Consider the following 12,424-nt stretch of genomic DNA (forward strand, 5'->3'; position numbering starts at 1 on the left):
TATACTATGTCGTCCAAAATCAGAAATTTTTTTGAAACTTCTTCTTTTACCCCAAAATGTGACCAAAACGTCATACTATACTATGTCGTCAACATCATTGTCATACTACACTATTTGTCCAAAATCTGACCATTTTTATGAAAGATATATTTTGGTCCAACATTTGGCAAAAACGTCATACTATACTATGGCTTCCAAAATTGGAAAAAAAAATTGTTTACCCCAAAATGTGACCAAAACGTCATACTATACTATGTTGTCGAACTCAATGTCATACTACACTATTTCGCAAAAAATCAGACCATTTTTTTGAAAAAAGATATTTTGGTCCAAAATTTGTCAAAAACGTCATACTATACTGTCGTCCAAAATCGGAAAAAAAATAGTTTGACCCCAAAATGTGACCAAAACGTCATACTATACTATGTCATCAACCTCAATGTCATACTACACTATTTCTTCCAAAATCTGACCATTTTTCTGAAAAAAAGATTTTGGTCCAAAATTTGACAAAAAAGTCATACTATACTATGTCGTCCAAAATCAGAAATTTTTTTGTAACTTCTTTTTTTACCCCAAAATGTGACCAAAACGTCATACTATACTATGTCGTCGACATCAATGTCATACGACGCTAATTGTCCAAAATCTGACCATTTTTTTGAAACATATATTTTGGTCCAACATTTGGCAAAAACGTCATACTATACTGTCGTCCAAAATTGGAAAAAAAAATTGTTTACCCCAAAATGTGACCAAAACGTCATACTATACTATTTCGTCGACCTCAATGTCATACTACACTATTTCGCAAAAAATCAGACCATTTTTTTGAAAAAATATATTTTGGTCCAAAATTTGGCAAAAACGTCATACTATACTATGTCGTCCAAAATCAGAAATTTTTTTGAAACTTCTTTTTTTACCCCAAAATGTGACCAAAACGTCATACTATACTATGTCGTCGACATCAATGTCATACGACACTATTTGTCCAAAATCTGACCATTTTTCTGAAACATATATTTTGGTCCAAAATTTGGCAAAAACGTCATACTATACTATGTCGTCCAAAATCGGACAAAAAAATTGTTTTACCCCAAAATGTGACCAAAACGTCATACTATACTATGTCGTCAACCTCAATGTCATACTACACTATTTCTTCCAAAATCTGACCATTTTTCTGAAAAAAAGATTTTGGTCCAAAATGTGACAAAAACGTCATACTATACTATGTCGTCCAAAATCAGAAATGTTTTTGAAACTTCTTTTTTTACCCCAAAATGTGACCAAAACGTCATACTATACTATGTCGTCGACCTCAATGTCATACTACACTATTTCGCAATAAATCTGACCATTTTTTTGAAAAAAGATATTTTGGTCCAAAATTTGGCAAAAACGTCATACTATACTATGTCGTCCAAAATCAGAAATTTTTTTGAAACTTCTTTTTTTACCCCAAAATGTGACCAAAACGTCATACTATACTATGTCGTCGACATCAATGTCATACGACACTATTTGTCCAAAATCTGACCATTTTTTTGAAACATATATTTTGGTCCAACATTTGGCAAAAACGTCATAATATACTATGGCTTCCGAAATTGGAAAAAAAATTTGTTTACCCCAAAATTTGACCAAAACGTCATACTATACTATGTCGTCGACATCAATGTCATACTAAACTATTTCGCAAAAAATCGGACCATTTTTTTGAAAAAATCTATTTTGGTCCAAAATTTGGCAAAAACGTCATACTATACTATGTCGTCCAAAATCGGAAGAAAAATTGTTTTACCCCAAAATGTGACCAAAACGTCATACTATACTATGTCGTCAACCTCAATGTCATACTACACTATTTCTTCCAAAATCTGACCATTTTTCTGAAAAAAAGATTTTGGTCCAAAATGTGACAAAAACGTCATACTATACTATGTCGTCCAAAATCGGAAATTTTTTTGAAACTTCTTTTTTTACCCCAAAATGTGACCAAAACGTCATACTATACTATGTCGTCGACATCAATGTCATACGACACTATTTGTCCAAAATCTGACCATTTTTTTGAAAAAAAGATTTTGGTCCAAAATTTGACAAAAACGTCATACTATACTATGTCGTCCAAAATCAGAAATTTTTTTGAAACTTCTTTTTTTACCCCAAAATGTGACCAAAACGTCATACTATACTATGTCGTCGACATCAATGTCATACTACACTATTTGTCCAAAATCTGACCATTTTTTTGAAAAAAAGATTTTGGTCCAAAATTTGACAAAAACGTCATACTATACTATGTCGTCCAAAATCAGAATTTTTTTTGAAACTTCTTTTTTTACCCCAAAATGTGACCAAAACGTCATACTATACTATGTCGTCAACCTCAATGTCATACTACACTATTTCTTCCAAAATCTGACCATTTTTCTGAAAAAAAGATTTTGGTCCAAAATTTGACAAAAACGTCATACTATACTATGTCGTCCAAAATCCGAAGAAAATTGTTTTACCCCAAAATGTGACCAAAACGTCATACTATACTATGTCGTCAACCTCAATGTCATACTACACTATTTCATCCAAAATCTGACCATTTTTCTGAAAAAAAGATTTTGGTCCAAAATGTGACAAAAACATCATACTATACTATGTCGTCCAAAATCAGACATTTTTTTGAAACTTATTTTTTTACCCCAAAATGTGACCAAAACGTCATACTATACTATGTCGTCGACATCAATGTCATACGACACTATTTGTCCAAAATCGGACCATTTTTATGAAAGATATATTTTGGTCCAACATTTGGCAAAAACGTCATACTATACTATGTCGTCCAAAATTGGAAAAAAAAATTGTTTACCCCAAAATGTGACCAAAACGTCATACTATACTATGTCGTCGACATCAATGTCATACGAGACTATTTGTCCAAAATCTGACCATTTTTTTGAAACATATATTTTGGTCCAACATTTGGCAAAAACGTCATACTATACTATGTCGTCCAAAATTGGAAAAAAAATTTGTTTACCCCAAAATGTGACCAAAACGTCATACTATACTATGTCGTCGACCTCAATGTCATACTACACTATTTCGCAAAAAATCGGACCATTTTTTTGAAAAAATATATTTTGGTCCAAAATTTGGCAAAAACGTCATACTATACTATGTCGTCCAAAATCGGACAAAAAATTGTTTTACCCCAAAATGTGACCAAAACGTCATACTATACTATGTCGTCGACCTCAATGTCATACTACACTATTTCTTCCAAAATCTGACCATTTTTCTGAAAAAAAGATTTTGGTCCAAAATTTGACAAAAAAGTCATACTATACTATGTCGTCCAAAATCAGAAATTTTTTTGAAACTTCTTTTTTTACCCCAAAATGTGACCAAAACGTCATACTATACTATGTCGTCGACATCATTGTCATACTACACTATTTGTCCAAAATCTGACCATTTTTATGAAAGATATATTTTGGTCCAACATTTGGCAAAAACGTCATACTATACTATGTCGTCCAAAATTGGAAAAAAAAATTGTTTACCCCAAAATGTGACCAAAACGTCATACTATACCATGTCGTCGACCTCCGTGTCATACTACACTATTTCGCAAAAAATCAGACCATTTTTTTGAAAAAAGATATTTTGGTCCAAAATTTGGCAAAAACGTCATACTATACTATGTCGTCCAAAATCAGAAATTTTTTTGAAACTTCTTTTTTTACCCCAAAATGTGACCAAAACGTCATACTATACTATGTCGTCGACATCAATGTCATACGACACTATTTGTCCAAAATCTGACAATTTTTTTGAAACATATATTTTGGTCCAACATTTGGCAAAAACGTCATACTATACTATGTCGTCCAAAATCGGAAAAAAATTGTTTTACCCCAAAATGTGACCAAAACGTCATACTATACTATGTCGTCAACCTCAATGTCATACTACACTATTTCTTCCAAAATCTGACCATTTTTCTGAAAAAAAGATTTTGGTCCAAAATTTGACAAAAAAGTCATACTATACTATGTCGTCCAAAATCAGAAATTTTTTTGAAACTTCTTTTTTTACCCCAAAATGTGACCAAAACGTCATATTATACTATGTCGTCGACATCAATGTCATACTACACTATTTGTCCAAAATCTGACCATTTTTATGAAAGACATATTTTGGTCCAACATTTGGCAAAAACGTCATACTATACTATGTCGTCCAAAATTGGAAAAAAAAATTGTTTACCCCAAAATGTGACCAAAACGTCATACTATACCATGTCGTCGACCTCAATGTCATACTACACTATTTCGCAAAAAGTCAGACCATTTTTTTGAAAAAAGATATTTAGGTCCAAAATTTGGCAAAAACGTCATACTATACTATGTCGTCGACATCAATGTCATACGACACTATTTGTCCAAAATCTGACCATTTTTTTGAAACATATATTTTGGTCCAACATTTGGCAAAAACGTCATACTATACTATGTCGTCCAAAATCGGAAAAAAAATTGTTTTACCCCAAAATGTGACCAAAACGTCATACTATACTATGTCGTCAACCTCAATGTCATACTACACTATTTCTTCCAAAATCTGACCATTTTTCTGAAAAAAAGATTTTGGTCCAAAATTTGACAAAAAAGTCATACTATACTATGTCGTCCAAAATCAGAAATTTTTTTGAAACTTCTTTTTTTACCCCAAAATGTGACCAAAACGTCATACTATACTATGTCGTCAAAATCAATGTCATACTACACTATTTGTCCAAAAATCTGACCATTTTTTTGAAACATATATTTTGGTCCAACATTTGGCAAAAACGTCATACTATACTATGGCTTCCAAAATTGGAAAAAAAAATTATTTACCCCAAAACTTGACCAAAACGTCATACTATACCATGTCGTCGACCTCAATGTCATACTAAACTATTTCGCAAAAAATCGGACCATTTTTTTGAAAAAATCTATTTTGGTCCAAAATGTGACAAAAACGTCATACTATACTATGTCGTCCAAAATCAGAAATTTTTTTGAAACTTCTTCTTTTACCCCAAAATGTGACCAAAACGTCATACTATACTATGTCGTCGACATCATTGTCATACTACACTATTTGTCCAAAATCTGACCATTTTTATGAAAGATATATTTTGGTCCAACATTTGTCAAAAACGTCATACTATACTATGTCGTCCAAAATTGGAAAAAAAAATTGTTTACCCCAAAATGTGACCAAAACGTCATACTATACCATGTCGTCGACCTCAATGTCATACTACACTATTTCGCAAAAAATCATAACATTTTTTTGATAAAAGATATTTTCGTCCAAAATTTGGCAAAAACGTCATACTATACTATGTCGTCGACATCAATGTCATACGACACTATTTGTCCAAAATCTGACCATTTTTTGAAACATATATTTTGGTCCAACATTTGGCAAAAACGTCATACTATACTATGTCGTCCAAAATTGGAAAAAAAATTTGTTTACCCCAAAATGTGACCAAAACGTCATACTATACCATGTCGTCGACCTCAATGTCACACTACACTATTTCGCAAAAAATCTGACCATTTTTTTGAAAAAATATATTTTGGTCCAAAATTTGGCAAAAACGTCATACTATACTATGTCGTCCAAAATCTGAAAATAAATTGTTTTACCCCAAAATGTGACCAAAACGTCATACTATACTATGTCGTCAACCTCAATGTCATACTACACTATTTCTTCCAAAATCTGACCATTTTTCTGAAAAAAAGATTTTGGTCCAAAATTTGACAAAAAAGTCATACTATACTATGTCGTCCAAAATCAGAAATTTTTTTGAAACTTCTTTTTTTACCCCAAAATGTGACCAAAACGTCATACTATACTATGTCGTCGACATCAATGTCATACTACACTATTTGTCCAAAATCTGACCATTTTTTTGAAACATATATTTTGGTCCAACATTTGGCAAAAACGTCATACTATACTATGGCTTCCAAAATTGGAAAAAAAATTTGTTTACCCCAAAATTTGACCAAAACGTCATACTATACCATGTTGTCGACATCAATGTCATACTAAACTATTTCGCAAAAAATCGGACCATTTTTTTGAAAAAATCTATTTTGGTCCAAAATTTGGCAAAAACGTCATATGTCGTCCAAAATCGGAAGAAAATTGTTTTACCCCAAAATGTGACCAAAACGTCATACTATACTATGTCGTCAACCTCAATGTCATAATACACTATTTCTTCCAAAATCTGACCATTTTTCTGAAAAAAAGATTTTGGTCCAAAATGTGACCAAAACGTCATACTATACTATGTCGTCAAACTCAATGTCATACTACACTATATCTTCCAAAATCTGACAATTTTTCTGAAAAAAAGATTTTGGTCCAAAATTTGACAAAAACGTCATACTATACTATGTCGTCCAAAATTGGAAAAAAAAATTGTTTACCCCAAAATGTGACCAAAACGTCATACTATACCATGTCGTCGACCTCAATGTCATACTACACTATTTCGCAAAAAATCAGACTATTTTTTTGAAAAAAGATATTTTGGTCCAAAATTTGGCAAAAACGTCATACTATACTATGTCGTCCAAAATCAGAAATTTCTTTGAAACTTATTTTTTTACCCCAAAATGTGACCAAAACGTCATACTATACTATGTCGTCGACATCAATGTCATACGACACTATTTGTCCAAAATCTGACCATTTTTTGAAACATATATTTTGGTCCAACATTTGGCAAAAACGTCATACTATACTATGTCGTCCAAAATTGGAAAAAAAAATTGTTTACCCCAAAATGTGACCAAAACGTCATACTATACTATGTCGTCGACCTCAATGTCATACTAAACTATTTCGCAAAAAATCGGACCATTTTTTTGAAAAAATATATTTTGGTCCAAAATTTGGCAAAAACGTCATACTATACTATGTCGTCCAAAATCGGAAAAAAAATAGTTTGACCCCAAAATTTGACCAAAAAGTCATACTATACTATGTCGCCAACCTCAATGTCATACTACACTATTTCTTCCAAAATCTGACCATTTTTCTGAAAAAAAGATTCTGGTCCAAAATTTGACAAAAACGTCATACTATACTATGTCGTCCAAAATCAGAAATTCCTTTGAAACTTCTTTTGTTACCCCAAAATGTGACCAAAACGTCATACTGTACTATGTTGTAGACATCAATGTCATACGACACTATTTGTCCAAAATCTGACCATTTTTTTGAAACATATATTTTGGTCCAACATTTGGCAAAAACGTCATACTATACTATGTCGTCCAAAATTGGAAAACAAATTTTTTACCCCAAAATGTGACCAAAACGTCATACTATACTATGTCGTCGACCTCAATGTCATACTACACTATTTCGCAAAAAATCAGACCATTTTTTTGAAAAAAGATATTTTGGTCCAAAATTTGGCAAAAACGTCATACTATACTATGTCGTCCAAAATTGGAAAAAAAATAGTTTTACCCCTAATTGTGACCAAAGCGTCATAGTATACTATGTCGTCGACCTCAATTTCATTCTACACTATTTCGTCCAAAATCTGACCATTTTTTTGAAACATATATTTTTGTCCAACATTTGTCAAAAACGTCATACTATACTATGTCGTACAAAATTGGAAAAAAAATTGTTTACCCCATAATGTGACCAAAACATCATGCTATACTATGTTGTCGACCTCAATGTCATACTACACTATTTCGCCAAAAATCGGACCAGTTTTTTTGAAAAAATATATATTTTTGTCCAAAATTTGGCAAAAACGTCATACTATACTATGTCGTCCAAAATCGGAAAAAAAAAATTTACGCCAAAATGTGACCAAAAAGTCATACTATACTATGTCGTCAACCTCAATGTCATACTACACTATTTCTTCCAAAATCTGACCATTTTTCTGAAAAAAAATTTTGGTCCAAAATTTGACAAAAACGTCATACTATACTGTGTCGTCCAAAATTGGAAAAAAAAATTGTTTACCCCAAAATGTGACCAAAACGTCATACTATACTATGTCGTCGACATCAATGTCATACGACACTATTTGTCCAAAATCTGACCATTTTTTTGAAACAAATATTTTTGTCCAACATTTGGCAAAAACGTCATACTATACTATGTCGTCCAAAATTGGAAAAAAAAATTGTTTACCCCAAAATGTGACCAAAACGTCATACTATACTATGTCGTCGACCTCAATGTCATGCTATACTATGTCGTCCAAAATCGGAAAAAAAATTTTTAGCCCAAAATGTGACCAAAACGTCATACTATACTATGTCGTCAACTTCAATGTCATACTACACTATTTCTTCCAAAAGCTGACCATTTTTCTGAAAAAAAGATTTTGGTCCAAAATTTGATAAAAACGTCATACCATACTATGTCATCGACCTCAATGTCATACTACACTATTTCGCAAAAAATCTGACCATTTTTTTAAAAAAAAATTTTGGTCCAAAATTTGACTCAAACGTCATACTATACTATGTCGTCCAAAATTTGACAAATTAAAAAAAAAATGTTTTTAGTCCAAAATGTGATCCAAACGTCATACTATACTATGTCGTCGACCTCAATGTCATACTACACTATTTCATCTAAAATCTGACCATTTTTTTGAAAAAAAGATTTTGGTCCAAAATTTGACAAAAAGTGACAAAGTACTGAACATGGAATGGTAGGACAGACTCAGGTTTTTACCAATAGGGTTCCGTTCCAGGTTTAAGAGAACCAGGGTCACACTAAATCAGGGTTTCTCACGCCCTGGTCCTGGGGGGCCTCGGTCCTGCATGTTATAGATGTTTCCCTGCACACACATCTGATTCAAATGCTCAGGTCATCAGTAAACTCTGCTGAAGCCTGATAACAGCCCATTTATTTGAATCAGGTGTGTTGGAGCAGGGAAACACTCTCCTGGACCAGGAGTGAGAAATCCTCCACTAAATACTTGACATTTTCACCTGTAAAAGCGTTTTTCCGCCCAAAAAAACATGTTCATTTAAGATATCATACATGTTTCTGTATTTTCTGCCTATGTTCCATTAAAGTGATTGAGAAGTAATGGCCAGTATAGCGTTTTAACTGTGTGGCTCATCAGTGAACAGTGGTTACATGGTTCTATTAAAACTTCCTGTATTCAGTCCTTGGCCTCAGTTCCAGACATCACCAGTCTGTATCAGAAGGGCCCTCCCTCGCATTAACTAACAGCTCATTTGATTTATTTTTACAGACCAGCTCTCCTCCGTCTAATACCCTAATCAGCATTCATACCTTGCCGTGATGATTCGGGACAATGCTTTTTTATTGAGGAAGTGATCTCACCCTTGAGTGCCAGAATCAGCCTTTTTTACAGCCCATCTCCTCAGGGCCTCATCCATCACCAAGGTGTCAGAGCGACACAGCCACGAGACACACACTAACTCATTTAGGGAGCGAGACATACGGGGACGAATCACTCAAGATCACTAACTCACTTAACTGGAGGCTGATGTGGTGAAAAATGCCGTGCCTCGGCGAGCTCGGTGAGTCTTAACCACAGGTAAATAAGGGGACTATTTTGCTTTTGCTGACAGATTACAAGGGTGAAGGACAAATGGGATCACGAGGATTTTGTCTTTCTGCCCATCCATCTTTATTCTTGCTATTGTTTTTTTTTATGTTGACTATTTAAACGTGATTTACATTATTATTGCAAGAGTGAAATAAATGTCACGCTCGGCGTAGCAGATGCAGTCGTGACCGATCGCCACAGAAAAGCGGTTAACACTTCCTTTATCAACTGTAAACTCAATCACGAAACCATGTAATCCAAAAACGAAATATCTGCCTCTCCGATCGCCACGCTTCACCCTGGCAATTTCTAATCACATTCTCAAATAAATGCTGTAAAATAAGGCGTTGACATTGATCAAGCTACGATAAATGTGCGGTTTATTCGTTTTAAAAAACCTCCACCAGCTTATTTGGCGGCGTAACCTTGTAGTGTTTATGAAGCTCTTGCTCTCAGTTTTGTTGTTTTTCACCAAACTTGTCTGGTGTCTTTTTTTTTTTAACAATTTAACAATGAAGTGACGTTAAGAAAAAACTGTAAAAGACATAAAAAAGATGAATGTGACTTTAATAGCCGTCTTAAATAGAAGTCTTTAAAGTCTTTCAAGCTTAAATGAAGTTTCTAACTGCGATTGTGCTGAAGTTGTTGAATCCCAAAGTGGTGAAAGTTTTCGGGAAAAAATTAAACACGCCTGTCAAAGGGAGAATTTCTCGGCTACGCGTTTGAATATTTCTGAAAGTGCAAGTGTGAGATATGGATATTATTATATTTCTAATTCATGCTGAAGGCGTCTGGGCTTGTGTTACATTTCTGTGAATGTGTAAACGTGTAAAAACACTTAAAGGGCCACTTCAGCCAAAAAATATACAGGTTTTTTTTTTGTTTATTTTTACACATTTCCAGAGATAAATGTGTTATTCGATCACCAGACGTTGGGATTGAAAAAAAACTGTATAAAATTGACATCAAAAGTAACTTCCTTCTAAGAAAATAAAAGCCCTACACTGCCCTGCAGTTTAAAGGTGCCATATGTAAGAATGTGGCCGTAAACGGTTACTACGTTCAAATTCAAAATACCGAGGTCTTTTAGGTTTCGTTTTCTGACAAAACTGGCAACCCGTGGTTGCTCGGCAGCTGAGACTCTACTGACTGAAATGATTGGTAGACGGCGGTAGGTGGCGCCACATGCCAAAACATGATTTTAAAACATAAACATGATTTGCAGTCTGCAAAATACTTTTTTAATGCAAATATTTGGCTGTACTGTTGTTGTTGGTGAGTTCAGTTTGTTATATGAACATTATTCCTGAGTCTCTGTGACATATTAGGAGGATTTTATGGCCAGTTGCTTTACATTTATTACATAATGCACCTTTAAGTTTGACTGATGGAATTGTTAAATTAAAAGTCTATGCATTAGAAACAAGATAAACAAACATATTCTCGTACAGTTTTACTTTACATCGCGTTAGTCGCTGTGTATGAAGAACACTAACTCCTCTGATACCGAATGAGTAAATGATGACTCGGCTGCATCTTTGTCATCCGATGACCAGCGCTCCCTGAAGCCACTGTTCACTTCGTTATATTACGAGCTGTTAATTATAAATCTCCATCCAGCTGAGCATTGATGGCCTTAATATGACATAATGAGCCTTAGTTGGGAACGACAGTTCCGTTGTCAGACCGTGCAGAATAGACTACGACGACTCGCCGTCTCTTTAATGAATTTGTTTCAAGCTTCCCCCTCTTGTCTCATCATTAAAAAAAAAAAAAAAAAAAAGATGACACTCGGAGATATAATGAGCTTTGCATTATGGGGAACATCTTTATTGCCCAAGAATCCACCTGAGAATGAAATAGCACGGCACAACTCATCCAAACAAAGCTTATTTTGCATCTCCGAACATCTCTGTTGGCATAGGAGGACATGATGTCTATTATATACAGCAACAAAAGTACAGAACATACATTTAACCTGCCATATCGCTGCCCTCACAAAGAAATATGGACATCACAGTACCTTGCATTAAGGAGTAAAATGAGGGGCACGGCTTTTCTGCTAAATTACTCCTTCTAAATTGAATCCCTTCATTTAATATGTGCAGAAAAGGAAAAACTCTTCACACTAAACACACTAGATTTACACAGCGTCACCCTCCCCCACTTCCCCCAAACGTTATGGCTAAAAAGCAAAAAAAAAAAAAAAAGTAGTGCACACGTTTTTTTATCCTACACACAGATTTCTAACCATAGAAAGGATACCTTAGTGCCTCCCTAATCCGGATTATACAGTATGGCAGCCATTTTACATAGTTAAAGTTATATCTACGGGGCGTACAACAACCCTACAACGTTATGGATCTTTAAATTCAAGTACAAGACTCCACTTCGTCGTCTCGAATCTCGTGATATGGTTTTTTTACGTATAGGTTATCAGTGCTGCAGCGGAGAAGCTAGTAAAAAAAAAAAAAAAATTATTATCTTACAATGATATCATTTAAAAATCTTTAGAAAAAAAAAAGTTGACTAATGCCACGTTAGGAAATAAAAACAGCAAAAGAGCAGAGACACTTTTTTGAAATAAATATCACATATGTTGTCGTACCGTCGTATCGTGACATGTTAAGTCCCTGAAATTTTCTGCTAAAATCAGGTTATTGTGTGACGAGATTCTGATTCTTTGATTATTTATATTTATATATATATATATATGTGTGTAGATAGATAAGATTTTGCGATACACGACAGAGCGCGGACGTATAGGTTAAGTGT

Source organism: Microchirus variegatus, assembly GCF_963457635.1.
Source record: "Microchirus variegatus genome assembly, chromosome: 12".
Taxonomy (NCBI): domain Eukaryota; kingdom Metazoa; phylum Chordata; class Actinopteri; order Pleuronectiformes; family Soleidae; genus Microchirus; species Microchirus variegatus.